We start from the raw sequence: 25447 nt of genomic DNA on the forward strand, positions 1-25447 counted from the left end.
ACATACTGATCAAACAGGTTTTATTAAGAATAGAAATGCATCTGATAATATTCTTCGATTAATTACTTTGGTCAATGCATACCGAAAGCAGCCTAACTATCCTATGTGGTTGGACTAGATGCAGAAAAGGCTTTTGATAGGTTGAGTGGGATTTTTTATTTAAGGTGTTAGAAAAGTTTAAACTCAGCCCTTTTTTAATTGGTTGGGTTAAAGCTTTATATATGAACCCAATTGCTAGGGTGGGGACAAATGGTCAGATTTCTTTACAATTTAGGTTGACTCATTCAACTTTGCCGGGCTGCCCATTGTCACCTGCCTTATTTGCGTTGGCTATTGAACCATTAGCTCAGACTATTAGGCAAAATTAGAGGGATGAAGGCTATGGATGAAGAATATAAGATTAATTGTTTTGCAAATGATGTATTGATATGTTTGTCGGAACCGGAATGATCATTGAAACAGTTACAAGAGTATTTGTCAAAATTTGGAGAATTGTCAGGATATAAAGTTAATTGGGATAAAAGTGAAATTTTACCAGTTGGAATAGGAGATTATTCAGAATTTAAAATTATTACAAATAAAATTAAATATTTAGGTGTGTTTGTAGATGTTAATTATCAGTCATTATATCAGTTAAATTCTGTGCCTATATTAAAATGGATTAAAGCAGATTTGATTAAGTGGAAAGATCTTCCATTATCTTTGATTGGAAGGGTCCATTGTATTAAAATGAATATTTTTCCTCGAATTCAATATTTATTTCAGTCAATACCTTGTTTTCTTTCAAAAGTTCTTTTTTCAGGATTTAAATAAGGTAGTGTGGGAGTTTTTATGGAAAGGTAAATGAGCTTGAGTGGCATTGTATAAACTTATATGGAAATATGCGTTAGGTGGATTTCAATTACCACATTTTCAAACTTATTGTGAAGTGGCCCAGTTGAAGTTTATTAACAGGTTGATGGATTTAGATTATTCTCCTAGCTGGGCTAAGGTGGAAATAGTGTGTATTTCTGAGGTTAAAGTACATGAATTTATATTTCATTGAAACTTGAATTTGCTACAGGAATATAATATGCTGGTATTGAAACATTTGTTAAAGATCTGGATTTTTTAAAAAATAGGGTTTTGGGATCAAAAGATAAATTATCAATTTTAACTCCATTGTATAATAATCAGCTTATTCCTTTTTCATTGTTTAATAATTATTTAAAGAGTTGGGATTTTAAGGGTATAAAGACAATACAGGATTGTTTTGAAGAGGGACAATTTCATTCTTTTAATCAATTGAGAGAAAGATTTGATATATCTGTAAATTCTTTGTTTGTGTATTACCAACTTAAAGCCTTGGTAAAGGATAATTATGGTAGAGAGATGAATTTACCCACTTTGTCAAGATTTGAGTCTTTGATTTCCTCTGTACCAAAGAAGGGTTATATTTCGGTTATGTACAATTTGTTACAAGATAATATGGATAAACTGAATTGGGAAAAATCTAAACTTAAATGGGAGAGTAATTTAGTGCTTATTTTTCCTGAAGATGATTCGGCGGATATGTATAAGGACAATGTAATCAAATTGACAAATGTAAGATATGGAAAGGTTAATTATAATTTTTTCATCAACTATATTTGACTCTGAAGAAACTGAAAAAATATGGGTTTAGTAATTCAGATTTATGTTTTAGATGTGATTTATGTATTGGAACTTTTCTACATGCTGTTTGGGTGTGTTAAAGTTCAAAAATTTTGGCAAGGAATTAAAGTAGTTTTGGAAAAATTGTATAACTTTACATTACCATTAGACCCAATGATTTTTTTGGGGTAATTTAATTTTGTTGAGGGGATTAGGTTTGGGTAAAATTCAAATTGCGTTTGTGTGTTTGGTGTTATCAGTAGCGTGTAAATGTGTTACAAGTACTTGGAAAGACAATACAGAGATTAATATACTACATTAGCATAATGAATTGAAAGCTTGTATTGTTATGGAAAAAATTACTTATAATATACATGATAATTATTCCCTTTTTGTTAGCAAATGGTCTCCGTATGAAATATATGCATTTAGATATACTTTGAATTGTTCTCAACATTTATAATTTTTTTATATATATAATTTATATTTTTGGCTCCCCTTAAAGGAGCTGGCTGAAGGAGTGGGAGGGTGGGTTTAGGGTTTATCTTGTGAAATCAATTTTTGATGATTATTGGATTGTATGTTTTGTTTTTGTAATCTTTAAATAAAGTTTGAAAAAATAAGGAGCCTGCTCATTGACATTTAGGGGTAGACGATAAATGCTGACAATCTTAAAAGATGATTTTTTTAAATTGTTGCTACGAAACAATATAACATAAACAATATAAATTCCTTCATTTGTTTGGAAACCTGGTGCAATTGTAGGTTGACAGATTCCACTGTTTCTTAACACAGGCTTCCAAGTGCAATTATGGAATTTATCAAAAATGTCTGAGGAGCATTTCAAAAGGAGGAGATCTTTGTCATCAAAATAGAGAAAAGCCAAAGAGCTTTGCATGACTTTCACTCCAATTATTTTATACACAAATTATGAAATGTAATTGCATATTCTGACATGAATTGTGACATTGCACTACATAGCTGAAGATTTGTCGAGGAGACAAATTTTCTTAAAGGGCAAGAAATCATGTAAAAATTTAAATCACAAAATACCTAGTACAGTGAGAAAGATTCACAATACAAACTCGTGTCAAACATATGGATTTTATTCTGATTTTGGAACTACCTCAGAGTTAAACATCCTCCCTGTAACGTAAAGCTTTCCTCTGGATTCTTCCATACCACAAAGATGTGCTGACAGGTTAATTCATCCCTTGTATAGATTAGTGGAAACAGGTATCAAAGGGGAGTCAAAAGAATGTGTGGGAGAAAAGGAGTTGCAGGGAGCAGGGTTGTGGGAAGAAAGGCAATAGAACTAATGGGATTACTCCCCCTGGGAGCCATCATGGAGCAAATGAACTGAATGGTCTCCTTCTGTGTATCATATTAAGATAAAATATCTTTCAAGACTTTTATTTTAGTAAAGACATTAACTGCGACGACTAATTTAAATAAGATTTTTAAATGTTGTTTTCTCTGTCTGAGGATGTGGTGGTCAGGATTTTTCAGCATAAAATAAGTTTGAATTGGGAAATTAAGGGACAAGTTCTTTTGTCGTGGCTTGTCATTGCACAGGATGCTTTGCTAGAGGAAGCAGTCTGACATAGATTATTCTTTCCTTCTGCACTCTAATATCAATAAGATATTTTTATATACTTGACATCACGATTCCTAGTTTTCTGTGGAAAGTAGGTATAAACAAGCTAGCATGGCATGGGTTCTTGTTCATTCGGCACAGGCAACTTGGTCACTATAAAATGAACTGGACCCTTCTTCAGGTAACCTTTTTGCTCAATTACTGATATTTGTAGATAGTAAAAGGTAAGAGGTCTCTCATCTGATTCAAACACCAGCAGGTGGGAAATAATAATTGTTCTGCAAGCATTCCCTTACCTTGTCAAAGTGAACCCAGAAGGCCTCTAAATATGCACCTTCATCTCTGCCAACCTTTACATAATACCTGATAATGACCTGTAGAGCTTCCTCCTTATTCGAGATGATATACATAAACCATGAAATCTCTTTTGCCTCTGGAGCTGTTTTATTCACAGAATCTCAGCACATGTAGAGACCATGCTTCCGACACTTTCTGTGGTGAGTACGCTGGGAACAAAATAAAAATATAGCTAGCACTATTTACTTGTTAACAGTGTGTCGAGCTAGTGAAAGCCACCAGCATATGTTCCAAGCACATCCTATTTCTTGGGCGTTATGACTACCTCTTGCTTTCTCTCTCCCTCTCTCTCCCCATTTTGAGTCGTTTACTGTACACGGCCAATTTACTTAAATGTTTTATTCCTGGTACCTTACCCCAATTTCAAGCTCAATGGAAGATCCCCATTTGATGGCAGTATTTGTCATATATTTTGCAAATGGATTGGACAGACAGATGTACTTTTGGCTATTACAAAGCAAACATATTACACGTTAAGTGACTTTATTTCACGTTAATGCCTATTTTTCAGTTTAATAAGGAATTAAATCTATAGAACAACAAATTGTTGTGTTCTTCATTTTGTAGTCACCCCTATCTGTTATGTGTAAATTATGCAATTCAATGCCATTGTCTATGATTGGACAATTTATGAACCTCTTTTTGATAGTTGACTTCAACTTGAATCAAGGAATGCTTCCTTTCCCTGTGATCATTTGAGAAACATGTTAAATAAAGATAGTAACATTTTTGATGCTGAAGGCAAGAAAGGCTCCTGAGAGGCCTTGGGGTGCTGAAGGCTTCCTGATTGTATTGGAAGTTTGGATCCCGAGCTCAGACTGTTGATGGATCGAACCAAGGATCGGTGCTGTTGCAGAGACTGCGGGAACGTTGGAGCTGAATCCATGGATGCTCAGTGCCTCTGGCAGGACTCTCTTGTTTCTCTTTCTCTTACTGTAAGGGGTGCTGGGCAATGCTAATGGTGCCTTTATGTCTGCCTTTCAGCAGGCAAAAGGAATTTTTGTGTAATATTGTGTTTTCTGTATGACAATAAAAGGTATCTCAAATCTTGATTTGCCTTTCTGCTTAACCTTTAGATGTAAGAATGTATCATGATGAAATGTATGACAAATTGAGGCCAACTTTTAAATGAAATAAAAATTAGAGGAGATGTAAAATGCGCACTGTCTTACTATACCTCAAATACTTTGACCTAATTCAAAATGTTTTCAGTCCATTCCGACTTATATTTCATGATTCCTGTGAATTTCTCTATTTTAATTGGCTTCTTTTGTTTTCTTCCCATGTCAGAATATCAGAACATTATGGGCAATCGATCTCGTTTCCTTTCTTTTAATAGCATTCCACAAGGACTCTTGCAATGCCAAGGAATTAAAAGTACTGATTTGAACTCTGTTTATCTTGGTTGAATGTGCTTAACAGTTGATACTCTGGGGTATTGAAGAGATCTCTGGTTTCCTGCACCCAGTGAAAAATAAACACATTCACGGAACTTTAGTCATACTCTGCAGTGAGAGAAAGATCCTTAGCCTTTTGTGTTGTAAAAAAATTAATTCACTCCACATTACAATAATCTTAAAGTACTTTGGCACAGCTTTGGGCCAAAATCATGCGAATCAGCACAGTTGAATTCCAGAGTAAATGGGATAAGTAGGAAGATACCAATCAAGCACTGAACAACCTCGATCTGGCAATTAAATAATTTCTGGTGAAAGACCACAGGAACAAAAATTCTTCCCTAGCTTGGCCTGATCCATTCTTCTACCATCCAACATTCTGCACACTGAACACAGAAACTTTATTAAATTTGGAATGTCCGAGAGGCTGGTGGAAATCAATTACAATCAGAAATTCTTGCACCAAATGAACGAGCTGCAGGAGGAACTCAGCTCATCAAGCAGCATCTGTGGAGGCAGAGGGATCATCAACATTTCGGGTCAAGATCCAACATCTGGACCACTTGACCTGGTGGGCTCCTCTAGCAGCTCATCTTTGCTCCAGGTTCCAGTTTCACATGTCTGTATTGATGGCTAAAATCTGATTTACACGTAGCCAAGAAAAAGGTTAAAAGCATAACTTTTCAGAGAAGGGTATGATTATTCATGAGAAATATAAATGTCTCTTTATAGTTATATGGTTAAAAATCAGAGATGAATGATATTTTCAATATTCTATCTTAGTTCCTGTGCAAATTTGGCAAATGCATTTAACATGATACCCATAGGATGCTGTGAAGATCCGCAGAAACATGAGAAAGTCTGTCATCTGAGCCAGCTCCTGGATTTACTTTTCCAGAATGCTCATCAGCCTGAAAAGCCCCCAGTGAGATGAAGGTCATCGATCTGCACAAGAGAGACAATATTCGGATTTCAGACCTCTGACGAGCAAAGCTAAATTTAGTATTTTTTCAATGAAGAGCCAATTATCGCAAACAAAATCTGACTGGGTGTCCCAGACCTTACATCTTAGCCTAAAATTTCTGTCTTCCTCCAACAGGGACAATTCTTGAGGCACAAGTGCCCATCTTCATTGGTTGACTCATCTTTCAAAACCATGTGATTAAGTGGGTGGTGGAGCTGACCTGTTAAATTATTATTTTCATCAGTCTATCCTCTCAGAAAGGGGCAGGATGGTGTTCCAAGAACATATACACTGACACTCACCAACATCTCATGGTTTTGTGGAAGATGATCATGTTACAAATAGCAGAATCCTTGAGGTTAATGCCATTATTCGTATTAAAATAAATATTTTAACTTGAAACAAATTCGGATTGAAGACTTTCAGGACTGGTCAAAATCCTACCAGGGTGGTTAAAGACACAGCACAGGTGAACTGTAACCCGCCCTCGCCCCCTCCCTTTGGCCTTGGTCAACTGTATCAGATATAGTTGCCTGAAATTGGAAGCAACTTCACCCGATCCCTATTTGAAACCAGAAAACTGCAGAAATTGATATTCATTACTGGGAAGATACTAGAAAGGATCTTGAACAGTGCTTTTGTGACCACTGGGGAAAGAAATGGCCCATTAAGAATTTGTTTTTTAGTTAAATAGATGTGGAACTGAGCCCACCATTGTATTACTGGGGGGATTGCTGCAATGCTAACAATTTGTTTATGTGAGATGTTAAAGCAAGACCCATCTGATCCCCTCTGAAATAAAAGATCTGATGGTGCTTTTCCAAAGAGAACGGGGTTATCTTGGCCAGTGTTCTCTCTGCAATCAACAGCACAAAAATTAATAATAGCATATTTCACACACTTCCTTCATTACGATAATGAATGCACTTCAAAAACACATTTGGCAGCAAGACGACCTGAAGTGCCTTCAGGTGGTGAGAACTCAAGAAACATGCAAGCCTTTCTTTCACAGACTTGCAATGGTTTGCAATGGCTGTTGTGAGTTCTTCATCTTTTGATTTTATCAATTTTTAGAATCATCTCAGGTTCTGGTGCAGAATTATAAAAGTTTAGAGTTGGCTTAAAATGTGACAAGGTTTTGGCATTCAGCAGGACCCAGACAAAATAACTGAAAGGGTAGAGGTGCAGCAAACAGTTTGTAATAGTAGTGAAATTTTCAGTGACACTCCTTAGAGTGGAAAAATAATTTACTTTAAGCAGCAGTTTCCAAAAGGAATAGGTGAGAAGAGTGATTTTAATATTTATATAGCCAAACTCTTGAAGTAAACCATTAAAAGATTTTAAAAAGCATAAGGATAACTTGGATTAAGACTGTTAAGAGTGGATAAAACGTAGTAGAAATTATGCACAAGCTTTGTAATTCATTTGTTAGTTTTTACCTAGTGTTGTGGGCAATTCTGTGGGCATTAGGGGAAAAAACCTTAGAAAAGTTGAAAGGCTGGAAAATTATTCTATATCATTTTAAATAAGATTGGGACACTAATTTAGGATGAAGAAAATAAAGGGTCTGACTCGAAAGCTGGGGGTGAAACTAAACAAGCCTGCCCTTTAAATGAGACAGATGCATGATTCTATGATTCTAGCTGAAAGAGTGTGGTGTACAAAAAAGCACAAAATAGCATTTCATTAAAGTGTTCTTAAATTGTTCCAATTTAGTATAAGTGTTTTATTAATAAGTGCTAACCATTCTCTTGCATTGGTGAATTGGAGGCTAAGATGGGTTTGAAATGTATCTTTGACCTTTTCATGAAGTCAAAAGAATTTACATCTTATGGGAATATTTCAACCCCATTTTTTTTGAAATTATGTTATATGTTATCTTTAAAAATGTTTAACGAAAGCCAAAGACAATGTTCCACTTGGCTGGGGTTCAAAAATGAGGCAAGGCAGTGATGATCAGAAGAAAGGGACAAGATGCATTTTGCACTCAGTGTCAGTCATAGACCGCACACAGCATGCAAAAGGCCCTTTTTACTTCTTTAAAAATATATTTCTAATTATTAATTTTCTTTCAAATTATTTAAGTCTTTAATTCAATTTGAGTAATATTTTCATCATTATGATTATCACAAATATTTAAAAATTACTCAGAACCCTTTTGGAATGATGAGTTCTCCAGAACAGTAAAACATCTAAGGTCCTTTTGCACTCAGAGCTCATGCCTCCCCATGAATGCTTCCTGTTGTTGAGGAGTCAGCTCATTCATTCCTCCACAAGAATAAAACTGGCTGCTGCAACTGAACCATGGACACAGTACTGAAAGATCAAGGAAACATTCTGAAGGGGTCAAAAATAAACAAAAGGCATGCAAAGAAAAAGGTATTTGAAAATGGAGATGCAATGGGTAAAATCAAAACAGTGCAGAGCTGGGAATTAAAGTCAGAGATTGTGGCAAGAACATTCTGAAGTTGGGCTAGGAATGTGGGGTGTGAATAAAAGCTCTCACAACTGGAGGAAGAACACATACTTTTATTAGCTTATAACAAAGGGTAGGGTCTTACAATGGTCTTTGTGTAATGCAACTAGCAATGCCTTACTGTTTGATTAGACTTTGCTGCCAGCAGGGGGCTGACACACAGTATGTAGAGCTGTAATGGAGACTTGCAGCCTCATGGATTGCCTCATGGTGCTGTTTACAACAACTTTAACATAAAGAAACTTTTCCTTCATCCATATGTTGTCAAAGAACTCACACATACGAATACAAGATGAAACGTGTCAGAAGTGAGATGAAGGAAATTATAAGGAAATTCTTTAAAACGTAAAAGCTAAAGTCAGCAACTGATCAGTGAAGTGAAGGTAACACTGTGAAAAATGGAAAGATTACATCCACCAGTGAAACTTCAGCTGACAGGTAATGTGGCTAAAAATTGGAACAGATTTAAAAAGCATTTTGGATTGTGTTTAGTGGCAGTCGGAGCTGACAAGAAAAATAATACAATGAAAGTGTCGGCTTTTTACATGTCATGGGTGATGAAGCCCTGGAGGTGTATAATAACTTCACATTTTCTGTTGAATGAGACAAAATGAAACTAGAAAAAATAATGGAACAGTTTGAGGCATACTGCATACCTAAACGTAATGTGATGTTTGAGAGGCACAGATTTTTCATGTGTACAGAAAATGGAAGAAAGTATTGATTAGTATGTGACTGAATTGAGAAACAGAAGCAAAACGTATGAATTTGGTGGACTGACTGACTCGCTGATAAAAGACAGACTTGTATGTAGTATTCCAGATAATAGTCTAAGGGAAAGACTGAAGAGAGTAAAATCTAGACCTGGGAAAAAAGACATAGCACTCTATAAAATTGTAGAAAATGTAAAATTGCAGGCAAAAGAGCTGTTCAATGAAACTAGCTGCAATGTGGATGCATTGAGCAAGAACAGACATAAACCGTTTAACAAGAAGCATGCAAAAGTGGAAAGAGAGGCATGGCCAGCGAACAAAAATGAAAAGGAGAATAGAAACCCATGTCGTTGAAGTGGTACACAACACCTACCAAAAAAGTGTCCAGCATATGGTAAAGAATGCAACATGTACAACAAAAGCAACCATTATGCTTGTTATGGTAGGAACCAAGTGCAACAAAGCAAGGTTCATGCAGTAGATAAAAGGGAGATAATATCAGAGACTGATTTTAAGAAAATTAGACCCAGAACAAAGATGTATGGAACAAAAGTGAAGGTGACAGATATTCAGGTACCAATATACCAGTGCAAGGAAAATGCATGGTCAAAGTGAAACACAAGTACAAAGAGCATATGCTAGCATTCATCGTGATACTAAAGATGTACAGACCATACTAGGTTTAACGGCCTGTGAGAAACTGAACCTGATAAAAAGAGTCCTCATTGTGGAAAGCGAAGGAGAGACAGTCTATGATGAACTCATGAAAGAGTACAATGACCTATTTTAGGGTCTAGGCTGCCTTCCAGGAGAACACGTGATCAGAGTGGATAAAGGTGTGCCACCAATAATACATCCATGCAGAAAAGTTCCATTTGCACTTCAAAAGCAACTAAAAGCAGAGTTGGACAGGATGGAAAGCCTGAACGTGATTCAGAAGATAAATGTGCCAACGGAGTGGATGAGTTCACTCGTCATTGTGGACAAAAAGAATGGAAAGCTTAGAATTTCCCAGGATCCAAGAGATCTAAACAGAGTAATAAAGAGAGACCACTTTAAGCTTCTGATGCATGAAGAATTCATGTCACAGCTTGTAAATGCAAAGTTTTTCAGCAAGTTAGATGCATCATCAGGATTTTGCCAGTTATAACTGGATGAAGCAAGTTCAAATCTGTGCACATTCAATAGTCCATTTGGAAGATACAGATTCCTAAGGTTACCATTGGGAATTGCCTCAGCTCCTGAAGGGTATCACAAAACTAACCATATGGTCTATGAACGCCTGGACAGAGTTGATACCTCAATGGATGACATGAGAATGGAGCATGATGAGAGACTAAGGAAAGAGCTGGAAGCAACAAGGAAAGCAAACCTGAAGCTGAATAGAGAGAAATGCCAGCTTGGGTTGACAGAACTAACAGTTGTAGGAGATATTATTGGGAGGGCATCAGACCAGATCCCAGAAAGGTGTCCGCCATTGGGAACATGCCAAGGTCACAATGTAAAAAGGATGTACAAAGGTTTAATTCATATCCAACCTCTCAGAAAAGACGGCTCCATTGAGAAGATGAACAGAAAAGAACATTGAATGGGAGTGGGATCATGACCATGAAAAGTCATGGAGGGAACTAAAGAAACTGCTCACAGAGGAACCATTTCTGAGGTTTTACGACCCAGCGAGACCAATCAAGATATCATCAGATGCATCACATAGTGGGCTCGGTGCAGTTCTTCTGCAAAAATATGATGACTGGCAACCCATTGCGTATGCATCACACTCAATGACAGACGCGGAGACACAATACTCTCAAGTTGAAAAGGAGCTGCTCAGCATCACATACGCCTATGAAAGATTTCATCAGTTTGTGTCAGGACAAGCAATCAGTGTAGAGACTGACCATAAGCCTTTGATTGCGTTGTTCCAAAAGCCATTAAATGAATGACCACTTAGGATACAAAGAATGATGATTTGGCTGCAATGCTATACACTGAATGTAGCATGCACTCCGGGTAAGCTAATGTACACAGCAGACACATTGTCAAGAGCTGTTGACACGAGAGACCCCACAAACACCAAAATGGATGAAGACATGAATCCCTTCGTGGACATGATCACAAGTGCACAGCCCATATCAGATGCAAAAATGGAGCTGATAAAGACAGAGACAAACAAAAATGAAGCACTGAGAAAAACATCTTGGATGGATGGCCCAACATGAAGCAGGGCTGCTTACCTGACGTTGCAGAGTACTGGAACTGAAGAGCAGAACTATCAGTGATTGAAGACATCATCTACAAAATCCTTATCCCAAAGAGTCTGAGAAAAGAGATGCTAACAAAGATCCATGGAAAACATCTCAGAATCTAAAAGTGTAAGAAAAGAACACGAGAGGCGATGTACTGGCCAAGAATCAACAATGATATAACAAATGAAGTGTAAAACTGTACAATATGCCGGAAATATCAAGCAAGAAATCCTGCAGAACCACTAAAACCACACCAAGCATCATACAGACCTTACCAGAAGGTAGGTGCTGACCTATTTGACTGTCAAGGGAAGGACTATTACTCCTTGTATCCAGAAATGTGTAAACTGAACACCACCACTGCAGATGCTGTAATAACAGGTATAAAAGACATATTTTCTAGACATGGCGTGGCAAGCGAGGTCTTCACAGACAATGGACCCCAGTTTTACAATTTAAAGTTCTGACAGTTTGCCAAAGAGTGGGACGTTGTACACACCACGTCAAGTGCTCACTTTCCACAGTCCAATTGTCTAGTGGAAAAATCAATACAGACAGTGAAAAGGCAAAAGACAATGAAACGGACTTCTACCAGAGCATGCTAGTATATCGCACAATGCAGCTCGAGTGTGGTATGTCACCAGCACAACTCCTTATGGGACGTAGGCTAAGATCAAACCTACCCATTTTAGGAGGACCTCCTAAAAATAAAAGAGGGGGAGAAAGTGAGGAAGTTCAAAGAACAACAGAAAAAACAGCAAAAGTATTACTTTGACAGAGGAACAAAAAACCTCTACACTGGTGATCAAGTAAGGTTAAAAGACAAAACAAACTAATGGACTCAGAAGGGAACTGTCCTTAGTGAAGTCCAACCAAGATCATACACCATTCAAACAGATGAAGGTGCTATTGTGTGAAGAAATCATCGAGACCTTCAAATGGACCAGCCACAGTAGATGGAAAAACAGATACTGTTGAACAACCTGAATACACAGCTGAGAAGACATCGTCTGAGGTAACAACTCACGTTCAAGGACAATCAATCAGGAGATCGTCAAGACACGTGAATCCTCCTAAGAGACTCATTGAGCAAATTTAAAGACTCCTGTTATAGAATGAAGTAGTGCTATCTTATTCGTTCTTCAAGTTTTAATGTATGTAAATGTGAACACACAAAACAAGTTTTAACAATGTTGATAATAATGAAAATGTAAGTTCTTGGTGTTAGTTAAAATTGCAAAGTTATGCAAAGAAATCATGTTAGTTAAAAGTAAGCTACTTTTGTTTTAAGAAAGGGAGATGTAATGATAGAGATCATGGTTGCAAGGCAACTAGCAATGCCTTACTGTTTGATTAGACTTGGCTGCCAGTAGGGGGCTTAAACACAGTATGCAGATCTGTAATGGAGACTTGCAGCCTCATAGCCTGCCTCATGGTGCTGTTTACAACAACTTTAAAGTAAAGAACCTTTTCCTTCATATATATGTTGTCTAAAAACTCACATATATGAATATAAGATGAAACAGTCCAGTAGAGCTCAGGGTTTAAGTGAAAAACCTGGGTTATATATGGGTAGATGGGGGAAGAACCTGGGGGAGGAACCAACCATCAGCTCAACCCATCACCAGTGAATCTCAGTTCACTGCATTCACCCCTTCCTGCAGAATTAGAGTCTGTGGATGAAGACAGAGAACATAGATTCAGCAAGTGAAAAAAAATCAAAATATATGCAATTATTTACAGATTTAAATGATCCAGGGGTCTGGTAATCCTGGAGGAGCGCATCACCAGTGGGCCTTGAGCTCCTTGAGTCTCCTGGTCCTCTCATGGGGTGGGGGTACAATGGGTGATAGGGTCTCCGGTTCTATGACGGAGGGGGGTGATTCTTCCTCCTGAGCCATATCTCCTGAGGTCCTGATTGGAGATGATGAGAAAGAGTTCTGGAATACCTGAGGTAATAGACTCTCAGTTCTGGTGGTTCCCAGGTCCCTGATAAAGACAATGTCTTTGCTGCCCTCCGGGTACTCTACATAGCCATGAGTGGGGTTGGCATGGATTAGTCTCACCTGCTCCACCAGGCCATCAGTCTTGCTTCTCCTCACGTGCTTTCTTAGAAGAAACAGACCTGGTGTTGATGTCCTTTCAAAATTGAATAAAAGCCCGTGAATGGAGTTCCTCTGTCAAAGCAACTGAATGGAGTTGAGCACCATGGGTAGGACATCCAGCCATGTGATTTTGGGAGGCCTCTTGACCTGAAGGCCAATTTGACAGCTTTCCAGACAGTTGCTTTTTCTTTTTCAACCTGCCTGTTCCCCTGGGGGGTTTTAGCTGGCCGTCATGCTGGATGCAATGCCCTTTGCCAGCAGGTACTGACATAGCTCCTCGTTCAAAAATGATGAGTCCCGGTTGCTATGGATAGAGCTGAGATACCCGAACAGGATGAAAATAGAATTTATGGGGTTGATTACTGATGAGGTGGAGGTGTCTGGACATGAGATAGTGAATGGGAAGTTGGAGTACTCATCAACGATAGAGAGAAAAAATGTATTCCCATTTGTGGAGGGGAGAGATCCCTTAAATTGACACTGAGCCCTTCGAAGGGTCAGGATGACTTTATCAGATGCACCTTAGTGGGGCACTAGAAGTGTGGCTTGCACTCCACACCTACCTGGCAAGACCTGGTAATTTCCCTGACGTCTTCCATATAGTAGGGCAGATTGCGTGCCTCGATAAAGTGAGCCATGCAGGTAACCCCTGGATGGCAGAGCTCGTTATGTAGAAACCGCAGTTGGCTGGTGTGTGCAGATGCACAGCTTCCTCTGGATAAGGCATCTGGAGGGTCATTAAGAGCTCCTGGCCGATAGGCAATGTCATAATTGTAGGTGGAGAGCTCAGTCCTCCACCTAGCAATTATGTCATTTTTAATTTTGCCATTTTTAATTTTACTCCTCTTGACATTATTGAACATAAATGTGACAGAGCGTTGGTCAGTGAGGAGCATAAATTTCCTACCAGCTAGATAGTGCCTCCAGTACCCAATGGCCTCTACAATAACTTGAGCCTCTTTTTCCACAAGAGGGATTCCGGAGCTCGTGGCCTTGTAATGTCCAATTTTAAAATGCAAATGGCCTGCCCACCTGGTTGTAATACCATTCTCCACCATGTAGCCAAGGATAGCCAGTCATTTAGTCCTGAACACACACTTGCTGGAGTGATAAGTGAGGTTCAGGGCTTTCACCGTGTGGAGAAAGCTCTGAAGGTTGGCGTCATGATCCTCCAGGCTATGGCCACAGATGGTGACTTTATCTAGGTAAGGGAAGGTACCCTCCAACCTGTACTCGTCCACCATTCTGTCCATCTGCCTCTGGAGGATAGAAACCCCATAGGTAATACCGAAAGGAATACTCCAGACTTGATAGAGTCGACCATTTGCCTCAAGTGCAGTATAGGGATGGTCCTTGGTACAGATTGGCAGCTGGTGATAGGCAGTCATCAGGTCGATGGTTGAATAGATCAGATAGTGCACAATATCATTCACCATGTCCGAAATTCAAGGAAGTGGGTATGTGTCCAGGATTGTGAAACAATTAATTGTTTGACTATAGTCATTTACTAACCTGGGCCTAGCCATTGCTAGGTTCAATGATTTTCTCGTTGAGAAGGCGTTGAGTCTCTGATTTTATGAACTCTTGCAGCACTGTATCTCCTGCTCTTTGTAACAATCAGCTTGCAATCCGGAGACAGGTTTGGGAACAGAGGCAGGGGTGTCGATATTAAGTGTGGAGAGGTTGCACATCGGCTCAGATTTTAATGGCCCTTTGTTTTGAACTGTTATGGGAGGGAGGGGACCAGAATAGTCCAAGGTCACACTTTTAAGGTGACACAAGAAGTCAAGACCCAACTGTATCGGAGCACATAAATCATTAAGCACATACAACTGGAGTTTTAAAAATTCCCCCCCTTCAAATGTACAGTACAATGTTCTTGGATACAAGTAGAGTGCGAATGAGACGCTAAAAATTGGAAGGATACCGTTTAAGTTTGTATTCCTGAACAGTCTGAGAGTCTATGAAACTTTCTGTAGAGCCAGTGTCAATTAAGCACCTATTTGAGTGTCTGTTTACCTTGACAGTCATCATAGAGTTGTTGAATTTACGTGGTCTGTCTTGGTCTAGAGCCGTCAATGCTAGGACCCTGGAGACTCCGTAGCCCTCCTTGCTCGAGTAGCCCCCTCCTTCCTGATGCGTCAGCAGGCAAGATGGCATTGACCTCATAATGTGGCAAGATGGCCACCCTTTTTCCACCTCTAACGATGATGGCGATGCCCCTTGCAGTCAGGTAGTGGTGCAGCTCCTCACTCATGAAGCTGGATCCCGGGTCACTGTGGATGAATGCAGGGAGGCTGAACTTGGTGAAGATTTGCATCAGTGCCCTGATGACGATGGCCGTGGAGGTGTCTGGACATGGGATAGCGAAGGGGAAATGGGAGTACACGTCCATGACTGCGAGGAAATAGACATTCCAATTCATGGAAGGCAGGGAACCCTTGCTGAGATGTTTGAAGGGCCTGGTGGCCTTTATGACATGGGCCTGGGGCCTGGGGCAGGTGGCAGAAGCAGGGTTTGCATTCCGTTCAGACCTGGCATGCTTCAGTCATGATCCTGATGATCTGGACGATGTATGGGAAGTTTTGGGACTTGATAAAATGATATAGGCGAGTGACGACCGGGTGGCAGAGGGACTCGTGCAGGGCCTGCAACTTGTCATCGTGGAGTGACAGACAAGTCCTGGAGAGGACGTCGGGGGAGTCGTTAAACTTTCCGGGTCGATACTGAATGTTGTAGCTTTACGTTGCTAGCTCGACTCTCCAGCACAAGATCTTATTGTTCTTGATTTTGTCTTTGTGGGTGGTGCTATTGCATGCTGGTCAGTGTGGAGGGTGATCTCCTGTCAGCCAGGGAGTGTTGCCAGTGGTGGACCGCTTCCATGATTGCCTGGGCTTCCTTTTCAATGGCGGAGTGCCCTAGCTCGGAACCGTGGAGGGTTCTGGAGAAGAAAGAGACTGGGAGCCCCTTCTGGTTAAGGGTAGCGGCAAGGGCCACATCAGAGTCATCACTCTCCACCTGGAAGGGGGAGTCCTCATCCACGGCATGCATCATGGCATCCACGATGTCCTGCCTGATGCACATGAAAGCTGCCTGCGCCTCGGGTGGGAGGGGAAAGGTGGTGGCTTGGGCCAGTGGGTGGAACTTGTCCGATAAGCAGGGAACCCACTGCGAGTTATAAGAGAAAAGGCCAAGGCACCTGTGGAGAGCCTTGAGCGTGTGTGGGAGGGGTAGCTCCATTAACGGGCACATCTGTTCTGGATCCAGGCCAATGACACCATGTGCCACGATGTACCACAGGATGTGGAGGCGGGTGGTGCGTGAGGTTCAGCTCCTCGGCTGTCTGGAAAAATCTCTCCAGGTTCGCATCGTGGTCCTGCTGTCGTGGCCACAGATGGTAATATTATCCAGGTATGGGAAGGTTGCTTTTAATTTGTGCCAGTCTATCATGCGATCCATCTCCCGCTGAAAGACGGAGACCCCGTTAGTGACCCCAAATGGAACTCGGCGGATTTGGTAGAAGCACCTGTCCACCTCAAAGGCTTGTCCCATGGGTGATAGGCCGACTTCAGGTCAATCATGGAGAAGACCCTGTAGTGGGCTATCTCATTGACCATGTCAGCTAACCTTGGTAAGGGGGTAGGCATCCAGCTGGGTATACCAGTTGATAGTCTGACTGTAATCCATGACCATCCTCAGCTGACTGCCCCCTTTGACCACCAGGACTTGGGTTCTTCATGGGCTGCTGCTGGGTTCTATGACACCTTCCACCAGAAGCCGCTGCACCTCTTCCTTGATAAAGTCTATATCCAGTGTAATAGCGCCTACTTTTGGAGGCTATCAGCTTGTAGTCTGGTGTGAGGTGTGAGAAGAGGGCAGAAGGGCAATGTGCAATGTGGAGAGGCCTCAGGATGGCTGGGGTTGGTTGGACGGTACATTGTGGAGCATGAGTGGAGGTAGGGGCCCCCGAGGGCAAGGGTGATGCTCTGCAAGTGACATTGAAAGTCTGCGCCCAGGAGGACTGGGGCGCAGAGTTTGGACATGACTAGAAGCCTGAGCCCGATGTATGTCTTCCCCCCCACCTCACCCCCCCCCCACCACAGTTAGATCGACGGAGCAGCGCCTGAGGGTGTTAATAGTTCAGTCCTGGGCAGCGAAAGCGATAGAGAAGGTGGTGGGGTGGATTTTGAGTTTCAGAGAGCAGGCCACGTTTGGGTGAATGAAGCTCTCTGTGCTACCACAGTTGAGTAAGCATTTTGTTTCCTGCCCATTGATCTCAATGTCCATCATAAAGCACCTGAGGCCATGTGGTGGTTGCTAGGACCATCTTGGGGTTCAGGTCGCAGTTCCCCAATGGTGAAGGCAAGTTGCAGCCAGTGTCATCCTCTGCAGGGATGGGGTGCATCAAGAGAGGTGAGTGTTGGCTAGTGGCACTCTCCATAGGCATGGGGTGCAGTGGGTGGTGATCAGCGGCTCCACAGGCGTGGGGTCCGTCAGGAGGGCAGCCTAGTCAGTGCCTGTATTGACCACATCGTCATCATCATCGTCAGTGTTGATGAGGTCAACAGTGTGCGCGGTGAGGGTCTGGGAGGCCCCGGGTAGCTGTGGTTCCTGTGCCCACCCAGCACAAGATGGCAACAGCGCATGGGGATGCATGGCGGCGCCATAGCTGGCCTTCCTCTTCAGCTGTGCTGGTTGCATGTGCCTCGATGATTGCTTCCACTATGTGCCCTAGATTTCGAAGCGTGCTTGCGCTTCTGGGTGACATAGGTCGACTTCAAGGCTCCTGGCGCTTAGGAGCTTCTCCATAGCAGCTTAAATCTTAAGTGGAATAAATTGTGGTACGCTGTTGTACTGAAACCAGACACAAGACAAAGACTGATCAACAGGCTTTATTCCACTTAAAGTCCCTTCTGCAGTTAACTGTGCTAGCTCCCTGTGACTGATCTTGAGGGCCCAGATGATTGGGAGCCGAATGGGTGGGGCTTGGTCCATTCAGGTCGGCTGATTGACTGTCGGTCAGATGTTGTCTTGTCCTCCAGTGCTCTTCCTGCACGTACACAGGCCACACCCCCCCCCCTCCCCGCAGTAGGCTAGTGGTGTATCACTACACCTGGGTTATATATGGGTAGATGGGGGAGGAGCCTGGGGGAGGAGCCAGTCATCAGCACAACCCATCACCAGGGAATCTCAGTTCAATACAGAATGAAAGCTATTTTTGAAACAGCCATTGCAGGGATTTTGGTATCTTTACAAACTAACCTGATATGGATCCATCACCATTATCTAGTTCAGGGGTGGGAAACCTACAGCCCGTGATCCAAACTTATCTGGCACACTGGCCTCCGGATCCAGACTGCAATCTAAATTTATCTGTACAATGGCAGCGGCACCTCCCCCCCACCCCCCCCATCCACCATCACTGCCGCCACCACCACCCCCCGGTCCAATGCCATTCCCCACCCCACTCCTAGTCCGACACTGCTGAAAAATCAGTGTGGTCTGTCATTCAACCACTTACTCACCATCTGGCCCAGGCATGGTAAAAGGTTTCCCCCCCTCGCTCCTCCATCCCCCCTAGTCTAGGTCATTAATAAAACTATAAATAGTGAAGGTCTAAGGCCAATCCTTTATTTTTGTCTCTTCGGTCCATACCATGTTCAATCAAGTAACAACTAAATATCAACTATCCTTGATTATCCTGTACCTTTCCAAATTAGGATTTTTTCCCCACTCATTTACCCAACTATGAGAATAAGATGATTGGTCAGTTATGCCACAATCTATTCCATTTTCAGTTTAGACTGTAGCGCAGTGTTAGCAGTCCTTTAATCCTTTAACACATCAATGGCAACTGAGAAACACTGGAAACTAAATGTTTGCACCGAGGCACTCTTCTGAAAAACGCTTTAAGTATTCTGAATTGTACAGCGACTCTATTTTACTTAATAAAGAGGAATTTAATTCATCTGTTGTCATTTTCATTTTTTTCTTCCCAGAGTTTGCCCAGGCATTTTCTCTTCTATCTCCCTCCAAGAGATTGGGTATTTGACTGTCAGAAGTCTGTTTGCTCAAATGTATATACAATACTTATTTGTTGACTCTTCCAGACCATCATCATACACACATGGGCTCATTAACCAATAACCAGGCTGGTAGGAGAGAGTCAGTTTACAATTCTTCACCGCCAAACCCTGTAACCAGGAATGCCAATGCAAGTCATGTAAGCATCCATGACAGGCACACAAGTGACATTCTTTGTTTATGTCCATGCATCACTACACCAGACTTATGGGTGGACCTGGAAAAAGGTTCCTGAACTTGCCAAGGCTGTGCTGTGCAAGTGAGTTTCTGACAAAACTATATCATACTGTGCATAGAAAATGAACATAATGTGCACATATTCTGGGCCCCATGATCTTCCAGGAGATGTGCAAAATGACTCAGTCTTGTGTAAACTCATGGATAAAACCATTAATGGACACCATATTTAATCAGGATATTGCTACAATGACGGGAAAGAGAACAACAGGTTTGGACACAATTGTTTTCCCAGATGTCGAGCAAAATAACATGGGTTCTGGAGATTTAAAAGTTAAAGCAAAAACAAAATTGGAATTTCCCTGCCATGTCCATCAACTTTGACCTGATCGGATTCAGCACAGGACAACCAACTCATTACCCTTGGAGCAATGGCAACAACGTAAGGTTTATTATTCCATTAAGGCATCTGGAATCTTGAATTCTACAGCTTGCTTGTCAAAACTGTTCCACCACATAATTAACCAACACAAGGCTCAAAGTATTCATAATTTTTTTTTGATTCATCACTAACTACTTTCTGGGAATTCAAAAGCTTTGTATTCAATAAGTATCATTTGACCAAATTAGAGGTGTAATTATGCATCACACATTTTGGAAAAGAAGTATGTTTTGTTTTGCATAGCAAATGACAGTAGGTTGCTTTCCATATCTTGGGCCTTTGAGGGAGAATCAAAGACAATGTGTAACAACAGCAAGTGTCTCAAAAATCAAAGTCTGGTGTTTTTTTATGGATATAAAGAAGTATTGGTACAAAATGAATCAGAGTGTCCACTGGTGAGGTATTAATCTCCAAGATCTCATCTTTAGGACTTTGGTGCCCAAGAAATTAAAGTTCTCAGGTAACTCGATCCTTCCATCTGGAGTTATCTAGGATAGATATCTGAGAAACACAGAAGGGTGATGAAACTGTTTAATTGATGAAACTTTTGCATTTGAGAATATTTTTCCTTGAATGAACAATGAACCACAGACACTGCCTTATTTTAACTTTTTCTTGCACACTTCTTTTTATATTTGTTTTGTAAGGTGGTTTATATGAATGTTTGCACTGTGACGCTGCCACAAAACAACAGATTTTGTGACAGGTTCATGACAATAAGTTCTGATTCCGATTTTGTTCTGGTTTTGGGGAATGGATATAGGACCTGGAATTTTGCTCTTGAACTTTCACCCACACTGTGCACCAGCCAATTACAAACCTTCATCTTGTGTGACAAGATAGGTGGACCAGATTCAATTGTGACTTTCAAAAGTGAATTACCAAGTGAAACATTTTGAAAACTATTTAGAAAGTGTCTAGGAATTCATTTTAATTCTCTTGCAGACACCTGGCATGAGCAGAAAGAGACAAATAAATTTGTCCTGTGCCATTTCATTTAACATAACATAATATAACATAACAATTTACACCACGGAAACAGGCCATTAGGCCCTTCTAGTCCGCACCGAACCAAACACCCCTCTTTAGTCCCACCTCCCTGCACAATGCCCATAACCCTCCATCTTCTTCTCATCCATATACCTGTCCAACCTTTTCTTAAATAATACAATTGACTCCGCCGCCACTATTTCTCCCAGAAGCTCATTCCACACGTCTACCACTCTCTGAGTAAAGAAGTTCCCCCTCATGTTACCTCTAAACCTCTGCCCCTTAATTCTTAACTCATGTCCTCTTGTTTTAATCTTTCCTCCTCTTAACGGAAATAGTCTATCCACATCCACTCTGTCTATCCTTTTCATAATCTTAAATACTTCTATCAAATCCCCTCTCAACCTTCTACGCTCCAAAGAATAAAGACCTAATCTGTCCAATCTCTCCCTATACTCTAGATGCTTAAACCCAGGTAACATTCTGGTAAACCTTCTCTGCACTCTCTCCACTCTGTTTATATCCTTCCTATAATTAGGCGACCAGAACTGCACACAGAACTCCAAATTAGGCCGCACCAACGTCTTATACAGTCTCAACATCACCTCCCAACTCCTATATTCCATGCAATGATTGATAAAGGCCAGCATACTAAAAGCCTTCTTCACCACCCTATTCACGTGAGTTTCTACCTTCAGGGAACGATGTACCGTTACTCCTAAATCTTTCTGCTCTTCTGTATTCATCAATGCTCTCCCATTTACCACGTATGTCCTGTTCTGATTCTTCTTACCAAAATGAAGCACCTCACACTTATCAGCATTAAATTCCATCTGCCATTTTTCAGCCCACTTTTCTAAGCAGCTCAAATCCCTCTTCAATCCTTGAAAACCTTCTTCATTATCCACTATTCCACCTATCTTAGTATCGTCTGCATATTTACTAATCCAATTTACCACCCCATCATATAGATCATTAATGTATATAACGAATAACAATGGGCCCAATACAGATCCTTGAGGCACACCACTGGTCACCGGCCTCCAACCTGACAGACAATTATCCACTACCACTCTCTGGCCTCTCCCTTTCAGCCAATGTTCAATCCATTTGACTATCTCAAAATTTATACCTAAAGAGTTCACCTTCTTAACTAACCTTCCATGTGGTACCTTATCGAAGGCCTTTTTTTTATTTGTTTCCAATTTTTAAAAAAATCTAATTTCTAATTTTTGACTTTTGACTTGAATGTTAGTTCTCAATGGAGTTTCCAATAGACATCTGCAATGAAAGCAAGGAAGTAGTGTAATAGAAGCAATGGGTGGAGCTATCAGCCCCACCTTCCTGCCACATTCCTGACCATCAGCAATTTTACATCCCTGGAAAGTCCTGTGGTGAGGATCATACTTTAGGCAGACAATTTTGAATTCTAAAGGCATGGAACAAAAATACAATCAAACCTGTGGCATGACACGGACAAGTGAGGACCTGTCAGGCGATGCACAAATACAACTCACGCATTTGTGGATATCCAATTGTACTCGATTTCATGCATGAATGAATGAATGTCTCTTCCAAAGGTCCCACTGGCATGCAACAACATCTCTGTAAAAACGCAAATTAACAGCAACAGCATTTCGTTTTGTGGAGAATCTGCACTCAGTGCACAGAAATGATCCTGAGCTACGTTGAATGGTACCGGTCACATTCTTGTCTCTCTTCAACCTCCTATGGCATAGTGAGGCTCAATGTAAACCAAAAGAATACCGTCTTTTTAAGGCACTTTGCAGCCTTTAGGAGTGAATAGCAGTTAAATTACTTTTCTCACTGTTTCCCATTTCTTTGCTTTTGTCCCTTTCTCACATTTTTTTAAATCCTCTGACAGAAGCTGGCAGCAGTGACCAGGTCGCTGGCACTGAGCCTGGCATGGTGGACCAAAAGGTAAAGAGGAATGCAGTGGACATTGTCAGAAATACAAACAGGAGATTCTGTGACCCAGATAGGTATGCCCGCATGGTGTGCTGACTCCCTGGTGCAAGGGTGCGGGATATCTCAAATCGGGTTCAGGGTATTCTAAAAGGGGAAGGCGAACAGCCTGATATCTTGGTACATGTGGGTACCAATGACATAGATAAAAAGGAGGAAGTACTGAAAAAGGATTACAGAGAGCTAGGACAGAAACTAAGAAATAGGACAACCAGGGTGGTGATCTCTGGTTTGCTACCTGTGCCAAGTGCAACTGAGGACAAAAATGGAAGGTTAAGAAAAATGAATGTGTGGCTGAGGGGCTGGTGTAAAGGACAGGGTTTTGGCTTCTTGGATCATTGGGATCTCTTTTGGGGAAGGCATGACCTCTACAAGAAGGATGGGTTACACCTAAACCCAAAAGGGGTCAATATATTGGCAGCTAGGTTTGGTACAGCAGTCGGGTGTGGTTTAAACTGATTTGGCAGGGGGGTGGGAACCTGTATGATAGGGCAAAGGACAGAAAAGATAAAACAGGAAAAGTTAGGTTAGGCAGCGAAAGTAAAAAATCAGAAAGAGCAAGGAGGGTGAAAAAAGCAAATCTGAAGGCTTTATATCTTAATGCAAGAAGCATTCGGAACAAGATAGATGAATTAGCTGTGGAAATTGAGATAAACAAATATGATTTGATTGGGATTACAGAAACATGGCTGCAGGGTGGGCAAGCCTGGGAACTTAACATCCCGGGGTATATGATATTTAAGAGGGATCGGCAAGAAAGAAAAAGGGGTGAATAGTATTGATGGTGAGAGAAGGGACCAACACGATTGACAGAAAGATGCGGAATCTATATGGGTAGAACTGAGGAATAGCAAGGGGCGGAAAACTTTAGTGGGGGTGGTATATAGGCCTCCAAATAGTAGTGTAGAGGTGAAGGAAGGCATTAAAAGAGAAATTAGAAAAGCGTGCAATAAGGGAACAGCCGTCATCATGGGAGACTTTAATTTGCATATAGATTGGACTAGCCAAATTAGTAAAAATACTGAGGAGGAGGAATTCCTTGAATGTTTACGGGACGGTTATCTAGACCAATATGTCGAGGAACCAACTCGGGAGCAGGCCATTTTAGATTGGGTATTATGCAATGATAAGGGGCTAATCAACAATCTTGTTGTACGAGGCCCTTTGGGTAGGAGCGATCACAATATGATCGAATTCTCACTCGACATGGAGAGTGATGAAATTAAAACCAAGACTAAGGTCCTGAATTTAAATAAAGGGAATTATGATGGTAAAAGATGGGAGTTGAGTAAGATTGATTGGGTGGTGTTTATGGGGGAGTTGACTGTGGATAGACAATGAAAAGCATTCACAAATCTAATGGAGAAATTTCAAAAATCGTTTATACCGTTTTGGCATGAAAATAAACCAAAAAAGGTGACTCAACCGTGGATAATAAGGGAAATTAGAGAGAGCATTAGGTCCAAAGAGAGAGCATATCAATTAGCCAAAAAAAGTACCACAACTGAAGACTGGGAGCAGTTCAAGATGCACCAAAGGAGGACAAAGGGATTAATCAAGAGAGCAAAAATAAATTACGAAAGTAAGCTTGTGGCAAATATAAAAACCAACTGCAAAAGCTTTTATAAATATGTCAAGAGGAAAAGATTGGTGAAATCCAGAGTAGGTCCTTTGCAGTCGGAATCAGGGGAATATATAATGGGGAATAAGGAAATGGCAGACCAATTAAATTCTTACTTTAGTTCTGTTTATACAAGAGAGGATACAAATAACCTCCCAAGGATGTTGGGAAACATAGAGACTAATGCAAGGGAGGAACTGAAAGAAATCAGTATCTCTAAGGACATGGTCTTGCGGAAATTGATGGGATTGAAAGCAAATAAATCCCAAGGGCCTGATAATCTACATCCTAGGGTACTTAAGGAAGTGGCCATTCAGATAGCAGATGCTTTAAGAATTATTTTCCAGAACTCGATAGATTCAGGATCAGTACCCATGGATTGGAGGGTAGCTAATGTTACCCCACTATTTAAAAAGGGGGGTAGAGAAAAAGCGGGGAATTATAGGCCGGTGAGCCTTACATCAGTAGTGGGCAAAATGATGGAATCCATTATTAAGGATGTAATAGCGGAGCATATGACTAGCAGAGAAGGGATCGGACGGAGTCAACATGGGTTTACAAAAGGTAAATCATGCTTGACAAATCTATTGGAGTTCTTTGAGATGGTGACAGGTAAAATAGATGGGGGAGAGCCAGTGGATGTGGTGTACCTGGACTTCC

The 25447-nt window shown here is 41.0% G+C and overlaps 1 long non-coding RNA gene across 1 annotated transcript in view; it reads right to left on the reverse strand.

The window, feature by feature from the left end:
* Positions 1-5543: 5543 nt before the first annotated feature.
* The window catches only part of LOC138756196 (uncharacterized), a 43509-nt gene continuing 23605 nt past the window's right edge, over positions 5544-25447 (reverse strand). Inside the window, exon 3 of the long non-coding RNA XR_011352844.1 lies at positions 5544-5928. This is a non-coding gene — a long non-coding RNA (uncharacterized lncRNA). The remainder of the gene's footprint in view (positions 5929-25447) is intronic.

Source organism: Narcine bancroftii, chromosome 3, assembly GCF_036971445.1.
Source record: "Narcine bancroftii isolate sNarBan1 chromosome 3, sNarBan1.hap1, whole genome shotgun sequence".
In the NCBI taxonomy this organism is placed as follows: domain Eukaryota; kingdom Metazoa; phylum Chordata; class Chondrichthyes; order Torpediniformes; family Narcinidae; genus Narcine; species Narcine bancroftii.